Source organism: Pelophylax lessonae (genome assembly GCF_965119305.1).
Source record: "Pelophylax lessonae genome assembly, chromosome: 4".
Lineage (NCBI taxonomy): Eukaryota > Metazoa > Chordata > Amphibia > Anura > Ranidae > Pelophylax > Pelophylax lessonae.
This window is the reverse complement of record NC_138771.1, coordinates 566422076-566434179: the sequence shown is the minus strand read 5'-3', so window position 1 is coordinate 566434179 and position 12104 is coordinate 566422076. Positions and strand designations below refer to the sequence as shown.

The 12104-nt window shown below is 43.3% G+C and overlaps 1 protein-coding gene across 1 annotated transcript in view; it reads left to right on the top strand.

Moving 5' to 3' along the window:
* Window positions 1–3084: 3084 nt before the first annotated feature.
* The window catches only part of PHYHIP (phytanoyl-CoA 2-hydroxylase interacting protein), a 56147-nt gene continuing 47127 nt past the window's right edge, over window positions 3085–12104 (top strand). Inside the window, exons 1-2 of the mRNA XM_082255473.1 lie at window positions 3085–3143; window positions 4565–4667. The gene's annotated coding sequence lies outside the window, so the exon portion shown is untranslated. The remainder of the gene's footprint in view (window positions 3144–4564; window positions 4668–12104) is intronic.

Genomic DNA, 12104 nt, shown 5'->3' with positions numbered 1-12104 from the left:
CGAGTTTGAGAAGCCAACTGTTATAGGAATTGTGGAGAATTTAGCTGATTCCCTAGCTATGAAACTTTGAAGAGGAGCTCCAGTCATATTTGTAAAATTTAAAAGTCAGCAGATGCAAAGACTGTAGCTGTTGACTTTTAATAAACAGATTCACCTGTTCCAGGATCCAATGATGTGCTCATATGAGCCATTCTTTCTAGTGGTCTTCGGTCCTCGACCTCGGCATCTGAACTGCGGGCACCAGGCTATGACAGCTTCAAAGCTGGCTGTCCACTGAACATTTGCGAGCCGTGTTTCACTTTGTGAATGGTTACACAGTCTTGTGGGACCTGTGATGTGTCCCAGAAGACTGCGGGAGGGAGGGACTACAGTATTTGTAGCTTCTGACTTTAAATTTTATGGGGGGGGGGGGGAGACTAAAGCTCCTAAACATTTGGTAGTATCCCATACCCTCCTCACAATTCTCCTGTTAAATTTCTTCAGCAATAATACATAAAAATACATCCCCTAGACCAGAGATAGGCAACCTTCCAGAGGTTGAGATTTACCTGGACAACCCAAAGGAAATCAAACGCTAAATAAAAACACAGTTGGGTGTCCTGTGCTCTCCCCTACCCCTACTAGTGCCCCCCCCCACAGTACTTTTCCTCCTCCGCCTTTCCCACAGTAGGGACCTCTGCCCCCATACAGTAGTGTACTCTGCCTCCCCATAGCAGTGTCCTGCCCCCCTTCACATCACCCCTCCCAGCTATAGTGTCCTCCGCCCCCCTCCACCCCACAACAGTAGGGTCCTCCGCTCCGACTATTGCAGTGTCCTTTGCCCTAAAGCAGTGTTTTCTGTCCTCTTTCACATCACCCCCCAACTGTAGTGCTCTCTGCCCCCCTAAAGCAGTGTTCCCTGTTCCCTTCACATCACCCCCTTAGCAGTGTCCTGTGCACCCCCCAATGCAGTGTCCTCTATCTCCTTCAACCCCCCCCCCACTTTACTGTCCCCTGCCCCCCATGTGATGTCCTCTGACCCCTACACACACCCCTCCCCCACACTGTATTTTCCTCTTACCCCCCTCCCTTCCAATGCAATGTCCTTTGTCCCCTTCACCCCTCCCTCCCCCAAATTGAAATGTCTTCTGTCCCTTTAAATCACCCTATCCTCATTTTGGTGTCCCTGTCTCCCCCCCCCCCCCGTCAATGTGATGCCCCCTGTCCCCTACACTGTAGTGTCCTCTGTCCTCTTCACGCTAGTGTGTAGGTAGCACTCTCCTACCTTACACTGATGTATAGCCGAGCAGGGAGCAGGAGGTACAAGCTTTACATGAATAAGCTTCTGATTGGTTGCTAGGACCGCCCAGCAACCAATCACTTGCTAGTTAATGTAAAAAGTTAATTCCAGTAGCTCCCGCCCCTGCCCTCTATCCAGTACTGTCATACTTCCTGCTTTCTGCTTTGCAGTGAAGAGGAGAGTGGCAGAGGCTGGGGGAAGGACTGTGTGCAGGGCTGTGTTCCTGATCGACCCATTGGCTGCGGCTGCAAGGTCCTTAAAGACATGGATTAGTTTGGGGTGGAGGAACTTGACTGGCCTGCACAGAGTCCTGACCTCAACCTGATGGAACACCTTTGGGATGAATTTGAGCGGAGACTGCCTGACCTCACAAATGCGCTTCTGGAAGAATGGTCAAACATTCTCATAGACACACTCCTAAACCTTGGGGACAGCCTTCCTAGAAGAGTTGAAGCTGTTATAGCTGCAAAGGGTGGGCCAACTCAATATTGAACCCTACAGACTTAGACTGGGATGTCATTAAAGTTCATGTGCGTGCAAAGGCAGGCGTCCCAATACTTTTGACAATATAGTGTATGTTTGATTAATCTGTCTTGGGCCATACGGATGAAGTCCTCCAATTTTGCTCCATCACATGAGCTGTGTTGACCGTATGCATGGCTAGGGATTTTAAACAGAGTTTTTGGGGTAATGGTTGGTGGTATAGTAGATATTGGGAAAGCCAGTAATCTGATGTGTAGCTACACATTATCTTACTCGCCTACCCTGTACCTACTACACCATACCACACAACTAAAAAGCTCTAAGTTTTGACTTCTGGCCTATAATGAACTAACTCTGTAACCCTCTTTAACATAAAGGTAATTGTAGGTTTTATAGAACACTTCAGTGTCCTAGCCTGCACTTGCTAGAGGTCGTCTTTAAAATTACAGAGGTGGCCAGAATTCCACTTTATCTTTAGCTGTTATTCCTGCTCAGTAGCAAGCTTTGTCACTGGACTGCAGCTGAGGTGCTAATGAAAAAGGCTCAGACTTGTTACAGGGCTTAATGAGGGACAATTAAATCATCACTTATCTACTATAATATAGTAAAATCTCTTATCATTTGCTGCCTTGGTGGGGATGATGAAAGTTAAGTGTCGGGTCATGACAGTAGGATCACCATTTCATTTATTTTTTGGGCACATTTCTGGTAACTGACAATGGCCCCAGTGTAGATTACAGCTGGCATCCTATTATTGGCAACATTACCGAGATTAATTATTCCCTTTGAAACTGGAGAAATTCCAGTGCCGCGTGTTAGCATCTGATGGTGTATCTGCTATTTACGTTAACCCTGAAGCTGCCAATCCCATTTCCCCCCTTCTTAATAACAGGCTTGTGCAATGTGCGACTTGCGTCAGAATGGAATGTAACCTCTTTGTTGCTGGATCTTATTGTTAACCATCGTTCGTCGACCGTTTGCTGCCTGTTTTTACTTCTATAAAGCTTTCCCTGTCTTCATCAACCAGGTAAAGAACAAGGTGCAAAGTGCAGTAACCCATAGCAACCAGTTACCGATTATCTTTTAAGGTTCACGACTGCTTGAAGCACATGACAAGTAAAATCAAATTAGTTGCTATGGGTTACTAAACTGTGCACATCACTATATTTATTTTCTGTATCTCATTCTGTGATCTCCCTCTCTCTCACCTCCTTCTCTCCTCTGTCTCTCTCTCTCCCTCCCTGCTTTGCTGTTACCCTCCTACTCACTATTTTTCCTCTCTCTCTCTCTCTCTCTCTTTCTCTCTCTCCTTTCTTTCCTTCTCTCCTTGCATTCCTTCACTCTCTCATTCCTCAGTAAGGTACCACAGCCTCCCTCCAAGGTATGTTATATATCCACCTGCCAATTTGATGGTGCCCTGGTGTCTCCTGTCATCTGTCTGTATAGGATATGGAATTGGGATCTCTGCATGGTGACGTTACCTGTGATTTTGTGACATTTTTTGGGATGGCTACATCTGAACTTTTCTCCATTGTTCTGAAAGGTTTGTGCAAATATCTGTGTGTAGTAAGGCTTTCTGCACAACCATAGAGAGGTATTTGAATTAACCTTTTGCAAATATATAGAACTGGAATAGGGCTAATTTTTTAAAAATGATTGAAGGGGACTAGAAGGTGTCTTCCCAAAGCAATGAGGGAGATGCTAACTTTAAGGAATTCCAAGGGGCACAGAAAATGACCAATGGAATCCAATTAGTTGCTCAGGGCAATACATCAATTTGTCTTCTGCTTATTTGATATAGAATCACAAAGGGCACTAACCTATAAGTCATCTCTGACCACAGTAGACTGAATTGTTATTGGTTGCTATGGGTTACTTCACTTTGCTCATTATCATTACACTGCCTTACTGAATAGGTTTGTACGTTTTTAAATATGGCTGATGTTTGAAAACTATAGCCTAGTTGATTGTAGTAATGGCGTGGTAGCCAATCAAATGCCAACTTTTTCTTGGTCAGAGCAGATTGGAAAATGAAATATGAAACCTGATTGGTTGCTATGGACAACACATTTTTTCCTCTTCCTTATTCTTCACACTCCCCCTCTCTAATATGTGGATGCATGCTCAAACCATTGGTTCTGTGGTTTTTTTTTTCTGTTGCAGAGAGTTGAAGCCAGTATAACATAATGTATTGCGTGTACTTTTCGTATGTGAGCTTGGAGAAATCTATATTTGGCAGTGTAAGCAGTGCTCTGCAGGGGTGGCATAAGTCTGTCCTCTTGGATGCCATAGAACTGTTATGCAAGATAACTGATTTGGCAATGCTCTGTAAAGCATACGATGCTCTGCATGCCTTATGACGCAATGCTAAGTGAGGTTTCTGGAAACACTTGAACTCTGATGGATTCAGCAGCATGATTTTCATTGCGTAGTTAACCTGTCAGCAAGGAAGAACAGGTCACAGCATGCCCTGTCAGACAACATGCTGAAACTTGCAGTTTCTCATCAGCTGTAGCTGATCAATTATGTTACATCTTCTAGTACATGTCCATAGAGGTGCTGCTTTGCTTTGATTTTATCCATCTCTCTGGCATTTGAACTTTAGGGATTATGCACTAAAGCAATTTGTGGTTGCCTCTGAAGAGGCAGCACAGGTGGACAGATGTTTTTGGAGAGGAAGGTGGGGCGGCACCAGAAAAGTAAGGACTGTGAAACAGGATCTAAGCCAGCTGTGGCTATTTTACACGTGTGGGTGGCTTGTAAGCAGATAGATAGAGATTAATGTATGGTATCCTCCCACAGACTGTACAGCTATCGGAGAGCTGGAGAGAGAAAAAGCGAATACCAGCAGTCATTTGTCAGAGCCAGCACAGATACTGAGTGCCCTGCAGTACCTGGGAGACAGGTAATGCTTTATTATCCTGATGGCAATGTCTGTTTTTCCTTTGGACATCCCATGTCATAGCCACTATCTCCAGCATGGCCTGGTGGTCTCATCCATACTGCAACATCTGTGTTTCTTTTGTGAATCTACTTCTGTTTTTCTACATACCTGTATTACTGTTTTCACTGCATTTATTGAAGTGTCTGAACTGTTTGTGATGGTTCTCATCTACCAACTGTGATCAAACTCGCAATGGAAAATACCAGTCAGAGGATGAAAGTCGGAATCTGATTTGCTGCTGTTCAGCAACACAGACTGTTCTTATTAAAGAACCCAAGGGGGTTCGTTTATAACACGTGGAAGTAAGTTAGCCGTGTTGCCATTAGCAACCCATTTACAGCGGTCTTTCTTCCAGTTTATTACAGGCTCAAAAATGAGAACTCAGTGCTGTTGGTTGCCATGGAAAACAGATTTTTCTTTCCTTCAATTTTTATGCAAAAGCCAATCTAAAGGAACAACTGATACTACAGAAATGTAAAAGGAAAGAGTGATATATATTAATCATTGTAATTTAAGATACATTGCATTTACAAAAAAGCTTAACTTTTTTGGTATTTAGTTCTGCAATATTTTTCTGTTTCATGGGTCACATTCTTTCCACTGTGAACCCAAACCCAGACCTCTCTGGGGTGGATTTACTAAAGGCAAATAGGCTAGGCCAGTGTTTCCCAACTCCGGTCCTCAGGGCACACTAACAGGCCAGGTTTGCAAGAAAACTGAAATACATCACAGGTGATATATTTTGCTGCTCAGTGATTGCAGTATTCTAATCTGCATCTCCCCAAGGTAATACTTACAATCTGGCCTGTTAATGTGCCCTGAGGACCGGAGTTGAGAAACACTGGGCTAGGCACTTTGCAAGTGCAGTTGCACTCATTTTTCCCAGAGCTTGGTGAATGTGGTGCTTACTTCCATCAATCAATTATGTGCAAGCAAAAATACTGTTTTTTTCTTGCATTTGATTGGGTATTCTTTAAAAAGTGCAGCTTCACCACATTCACTAAGCTCTGGGGAAAATGAGTACAACTGCACTTTCAAAATACACAGTTTATTTGCCTTTAGTAAATCTACCTCTCTATCTCTATCTATCTCTTTCAGTTCTAAAGTATGATCGGGAACAATGTCCTTACCAGCTCAGTGAAATTGTTAAAAATTCTGTATATAGCTCTATATAGCTCTGCAGAACAGACAGTCCACAGTCCACATGGGTTTTCTGCTTAAATGCAGACAGGAAACAGAAACTTTTATTATACTGTATAAAGAAAAGACATAGAGTTTACCATAAGGCAGCTACAAACTTATAAACACTGCCATCTACTGGCTGAAGTAGTTGTTGCACAAAATACATGAACACTGTATTCTAATACTCCTTATATTAGTCCTATTTTGGATCTCAGTTCTATAAATCTGTTTTTTGCAAGCAATTTTGTCAAAGCATCTGATCAACCTTTGTTTCTCATGAGTTGGACGTTTTTGCCTCTCATCCCATGAATCTGGCTCTGCTTTAAATGCTACGTGAGCAACATGGCACAGACGTTTGGCTGGGATGCCTTTATTGCTTCTGGTGGATTTCCTGATTAACGCTTTTTTCTTTTCTTTTTTTCATTTTTCTTCTGAAATGTGCACATGGGCTTTGCTTTCCAAATTTTTTAGATGGTTAAAATTCGGGGCCCTTCTATTCCACAGTTCTCAGGTACTTTTCCTAGTAGTCGATTTTGGAGATAGCATGCGGTCATAAGTGCTTCCTCCCAGTATGTGGTTCGCATATCTGCATCAAAGAGCATGCTTCTTCCACTCTAACATTAAGTACTGTTCATTCCCTCTGCAACCCAGTTTTGGTCTGAGATGTACGGTACAGTCGTTTTAAATTTTATGCCATGCTTTCTGAAAATTGCCTGTGTTATCACCTGTATATTCAGTTCCAATGTTTGTGTGCAATGCACTCACCATTTTGCCAAACATGTTGCTTACTTCAGCCAAATACTGTTCAAATTTCTCTGGTACTTCACTTTTGTCGCGTAATACATATAGTTACATATTGTTACTGTTTTTATGTTGATGTTTTGTTTTGTTCATGCTGCTGAAAATCAATAAAAACGTTTCTGTTAAAAAAAAAAATAGTTACATAGATAGTCTGGTTGAAAAAAGACACACCCAATTGAACTAGTAAAAAGGGAAAAAAAATAATAATACAATCCTATATACACAATCCTATACCCACAGTTGATCCAGAGGAAGGCAAAAAAAAAAAAAAAAAACCCCAGCAAAGCATGATCCAATTTGCACCAGCAGGGGGAAAAATTCCTTCCAGATCCCCCAAGAGGCAATCGGATATTCTCTGGATCAACTTTACCTATAAATGTTAGTATCCAGTTATACAGTATTATATACATTTAGGAAATAATCCACGTCTCTTTAAAACAATCTACTGTGCTGATCAGAACCAGGTCTTGAGGAAGTCTATTCTCCATTTTCACAGCTCTTACTGTGAATAAACCTTTCTGTATTTGGAGAGTAAACTCTTTCCCTCCAGACATAAAGAGTGCCCCCTTGTTCTCTGCGATTACCTTAAAGTGAATAACTCAACACCAAGTGCACTATAATGGACCACTTATATATTCATACATGTTGATCATATCCCCCCTTAATTTCCTCTTTTCAAGAGAGAATAAATTCAGATCCTCTAATGTTTCCTCATTGCTGAGCTCTTCAGTTCCTCTTATCAGTTTGGTTGCCCTTCTCTGAACTTTCTCCTGTTCCCCCATATCCTTTTTAAAAACTGGTTTCCAAAACTGAACTGCATATTACAGTTGAGGTCTTACTAATGATTTGTACCAGGGCAAAATGTATCTCTCTCTCTCTCTGGAGTCCATACCTCTCTTAATACAAGAAAGGATTTTGCTCGCTTTGGAAACTGCAGCTTGGCATTGCATGCTATTAATAAACTTATGACCTATCAGACCCAGATCCTTCTCCACCATTTACTCCCCAACTGTTCTCCTTCTAGTATGTATGATGCATGCATATTCTTAGCCAAGTGCATAACTTCAAATTTATCAACACGAAACCTAATTTGCCACATAGTTGCCCAATTAAACAGTGCATTGAGGTTGGCTTGTTGGTTGGAGATATCATGTAAGGACATTAGTCCACTGCATAGCTTGGTGTTAACTGCAGTGACTGAAATTGTATTTTTCCTAGACCCTTTATAATTTATAAATAAATTAAAAAGTAGGGGGCCCAACACTGAACCTTGCGGTACACCACTGATAACATTAGACCTTTTAGAGTAAGAATCATTAACCACTACTCTCTAATTACGGTCTTGTAGCCAGTTTTCAATCCATTTACAAACTGATTTTTCCAAGCCAGTAGACTTTACCTTACACATTAGCCATGTGTGGGGACCTATGTAAAACACTTTGGCAAAACCTAAGTATACCGCGTCCACAGCAACCCCTCTGTCCAAGGTTTTACTTACAGTACCTCATAAAAAAGAAATCAGATTTGTCTGACAACTTTCATGAATCCATGCTGTCTGTTGCTTAAAAAAATGTTTTCCAACAACTCAGACCTGTGGTCTTTTAGTAAACTCTCCAGTATCTTCCCAACTATAGAAGTTAAACTTAACAGGTCTATACAGGGGCAGACTGACCATTGCGGGCACTTGGGCACTCCCCAAGGGCCTGGGGTCAGTAGGGGGCCCCATGAAAGGCTTAGTCCACCCCTCCTGCCCATCCCTGCCGGTGGTTGATGCAGCGCTGGGAGAGGACTCAGGTGCTGGCGGGGATGAGAGAGCAATGGTGAAGCAACGGAGGTGATTGTAGCGGCAGCCGCTTCAGCCACTGCTCCCCCTGGGAAACTCAGCTGAGGGGCAGGGCCACAATCCACATCCCCACCATGTGGGACAGCCCGTGCTGAGCTGGAGGTGTGCTTGAGAGTGCACTGTAGAGTGAATTGTTTGCAGAGCTGGTAGAAACCTGTGTGCAGTACAGCAGCAGGTTAGTGTGTGATGGCCAGCGCAGTAGTTTAGTATATCACTCTGCTTTATTCTATACCATCCAGACTGAGTGTTCCTGCCCAGTGTCTTTCCACCAGGTGCTTTTCCCCATCCTTACCCTATATCTAATAACACTGATTTCCATATGCACACTGATATCTGTATACTGAGTGCCACTCGGTGTACAGATATGAGTGTTATATATAGGGAATGGCACTCAGATTAGTACAGATATCAATGTCATAAGTATTAGCACTCTGTACAGAGAGATAATTGTTATAAATAGAGAATAGCACTTAGTGAGTGATATTTCCTATTTACAGTATAACACTGATATCTGTACACTGAGTACTATTCCCTAAATATAACACTGACATCTGTACACGGAGTGCCACTTAGTGTACAGATATCAGTGTTATATATAGGAAATAGCACTCACTGTACTTATATCCAGGAATGGACTGACCATACAGGCCCCAAGGCAGTTCCTGGGGCCAGTAGGGGGCCCCATGAGAGGCTGCTGTCTTAGACTTCACACCAATCCTCCTTCTTCATATGGAAAGGGTCAAGGTGAAGAGGAGCGGGTTTACATGGGTTGGGGGTAGTGTGTACATGGAGGGCACAGTCTGTACGACTGAGGACAGTTTACACTCTCGCGGTGCATGGCTTCTCCACAGGTGAGGGGTCCCGTGATGAGGAGAGAACCCTCCCATTGTCCTTTGCTTTGTCTGGGGACAACTCCACTCAGGTCTCTTCCTCTCTGGGCTGGATCTAATCACACTGTCAGTCCAGTCTCAGAGGCTCTTTTCCTAGACTTCACTCCAATCCTCCTTCATATGGAAAGGGTCAATGTGAAGAGGAGCGGGTGACATGGATTGGGGGTAATGTGTACATGGAGGGCACAGTCTGTACCACTGAGGACAGTATACACTCTCACGGTGCATGGCTCCTCCACAGGTGAGGGGTCCAGTGATGAGGAGAGAACCCGCCCATTGTCCTTTGCTGTGTCTAGGGACAACTCCACTCATGTCTCTTCCTCTCCGGGCTCGATCCGGTCACACTGTCAGTCCAGTCTGGGCTTTGCTTCCCCTGCCTGTCATTTTGTTTCTACTCCTGACTCTGCACTATGTGGCAGGGAAAAGCCTTTGCTATGCCTGAGCTGGCGGACAGCCCCTGGGGCCACAACGCACCACTCACTACCGACAATGGCTCACTGACTGAGCGCTGCACTCTACAGTAAGTGCCCTGTCACTGTAAGTGCCCAAAGCCCTTTCCCCCTCAGGCCTCCTCTCTCTCTCACCCCCCCCTCTTTCACCCCTCCTCTCCCTCCTTTCACCCCCCTCTCTCTCACCCCTCCTCTTTCTCACCCCCACTTTATCTCATCCTCCCTCCCACTTCCATCTCTTTTCCTCACCCTACTCTCTCTCACGCTCTCTCTCTTTCACCCCCCTCTCTCTCCCTCCCTCCCTCCCTCCCTCTCCCTCCTTCTCTCTCTCTCCCTCCTTCTCTCTCTCACCCTCCCTCTCTCACCCTACCCCCCCCCACTCCCTCTCCCCCCCCCTCCCACCACCATGCTCTCTCCCTCCTATTCCTATCTCTCCTCACTCTTCTACAAAAAGAAACTGGAAACTACCATTCAGGCTATGCTGCAGTAGATATTTAAATGCCCCCTCTATGCAGCTGAGTTGCAATATGTAGGTGGGGCTTTGTGTGGGTGTGACTTGAGTGTTGTCAGGGACACAGTGGGCCCCATGATCCTCTATCCCCAGGGAATCCGTGAGTTCTCAGTCGGCCCCTGGGTCTATAGTTACTTGGTAAAGACTTTGATCCCTTTTTAAATATAGGCACCACATTAGCCTTTCGTCAATCCAGTGAAAATATCCCAGCCATTTAAGAATCGCTAAAAATTAGAAACAATGGCTTTGAAATGACAGAGCTCAATTCTTTGAGAATCTGTGGCTGTATGCCATCTGGTCCAGGTGCTTTATTCTCCTTTTGCTGACTAAATATTTCTGGATCATATAACTTTGAGCCATTGTGGATCATTTGGGGCTGTGCCAATACCATCCCCATTATGGACATTCTATACACAAGGCTGAAGAAGGTATTTAATAAATGTGCTTTTTGATTGTCCCCAGTCATCCACTCTAGATTATTTTGTAAAGGGCCTACATGCTCAGATATGACCTTTTTACTATTAATGTATTTGAAGAATCTTTTGGGGTTGTCCTACTATGTTTTGCAATCTGTCATTCATTTAGCATTTTGACAGCCTTGATTTCCTTTTACAAAATCTGGTATATTCTTTGTAAAAGTTAAACTATGATCATGTTTCTTCATTTATATATTTTATAAAGCCTGTTTTCTTGTTATGTATAGCTTTTTTCAACTTTGCCCGTGAGCCACATAGGTTTAAGTTGTAGCCTTTTAAACGTATTACCCATGGGAGTATACTTTGTATACAGTATACAGTGTTCACATACTGTCTTTTTGAAGAATTCCTATTTCTGCTCTGTATTCATCAATGCCAATATTTCCTCCCAGTCTAAGTCTTGGAGAGCAGCCCTCATCCTTGGAAAATTTGCTCTCTTAAATTGTAATTGTTTTTATCTTTCCACTATGTGCTTGTTGTTTACAGCTAACAAATAAAGCGGTAGTAAATTCAGACCCTCCCCAGATAAATTTCAAAGAAAGTGTATTATTTCATTTTAAACCATTGCGCCACAGATTGAAATCATATTGCATGTTTCTTACATGTCATTTCCTTCTTTACCCTAAGCTCCTTTCCGGGTGCAGCCACAGCCATACTGACTGTTGTCTTCCACGTCCGATGCGATCATAACTTCTGCCCTTTCTCCCTCTTCCTGTCCGTAATCCAGTGCATGCGCAGTACTTAAGAAGCAAAGACTTGTTTTTATTGTGGGGTTACTATGACAACCATATCACATGAATCAGAGCCGACCTGCTTCTGTATTACCCCATATTCAGGGTACTAATGTATCGGAAATGAGTCTCATGGGATTTCGGAGCTGCCGCTAAACAAGGGAAATTATGTAGACCCAGCAGGTAAACACAGGACTAAGTGCGATGACGTCATTGCAAAGAACAGGATGGATTACACAGAAACAAAGAAGGTAGGAATCAGTCTAAACAGAGCTACAAATTCACTACTTTAGAATGCTTGAGATAGCAAAAATAGGACAGGATAAGTTTACTAGAGCTTTAAATGAAATCATGTTATGGTCACTGCTACCCAGATGTTCTTTAATATGAACATTAGCAATAAGCTCTGCATGGTTTGAGATTACCAGGTTCAGCAGAGCATCATTCCTGAGCAGGGCCTCTATAAACGGTACCATAAAATTGTCTTGTAATAGGTTTATAAAATTTGCACTTTA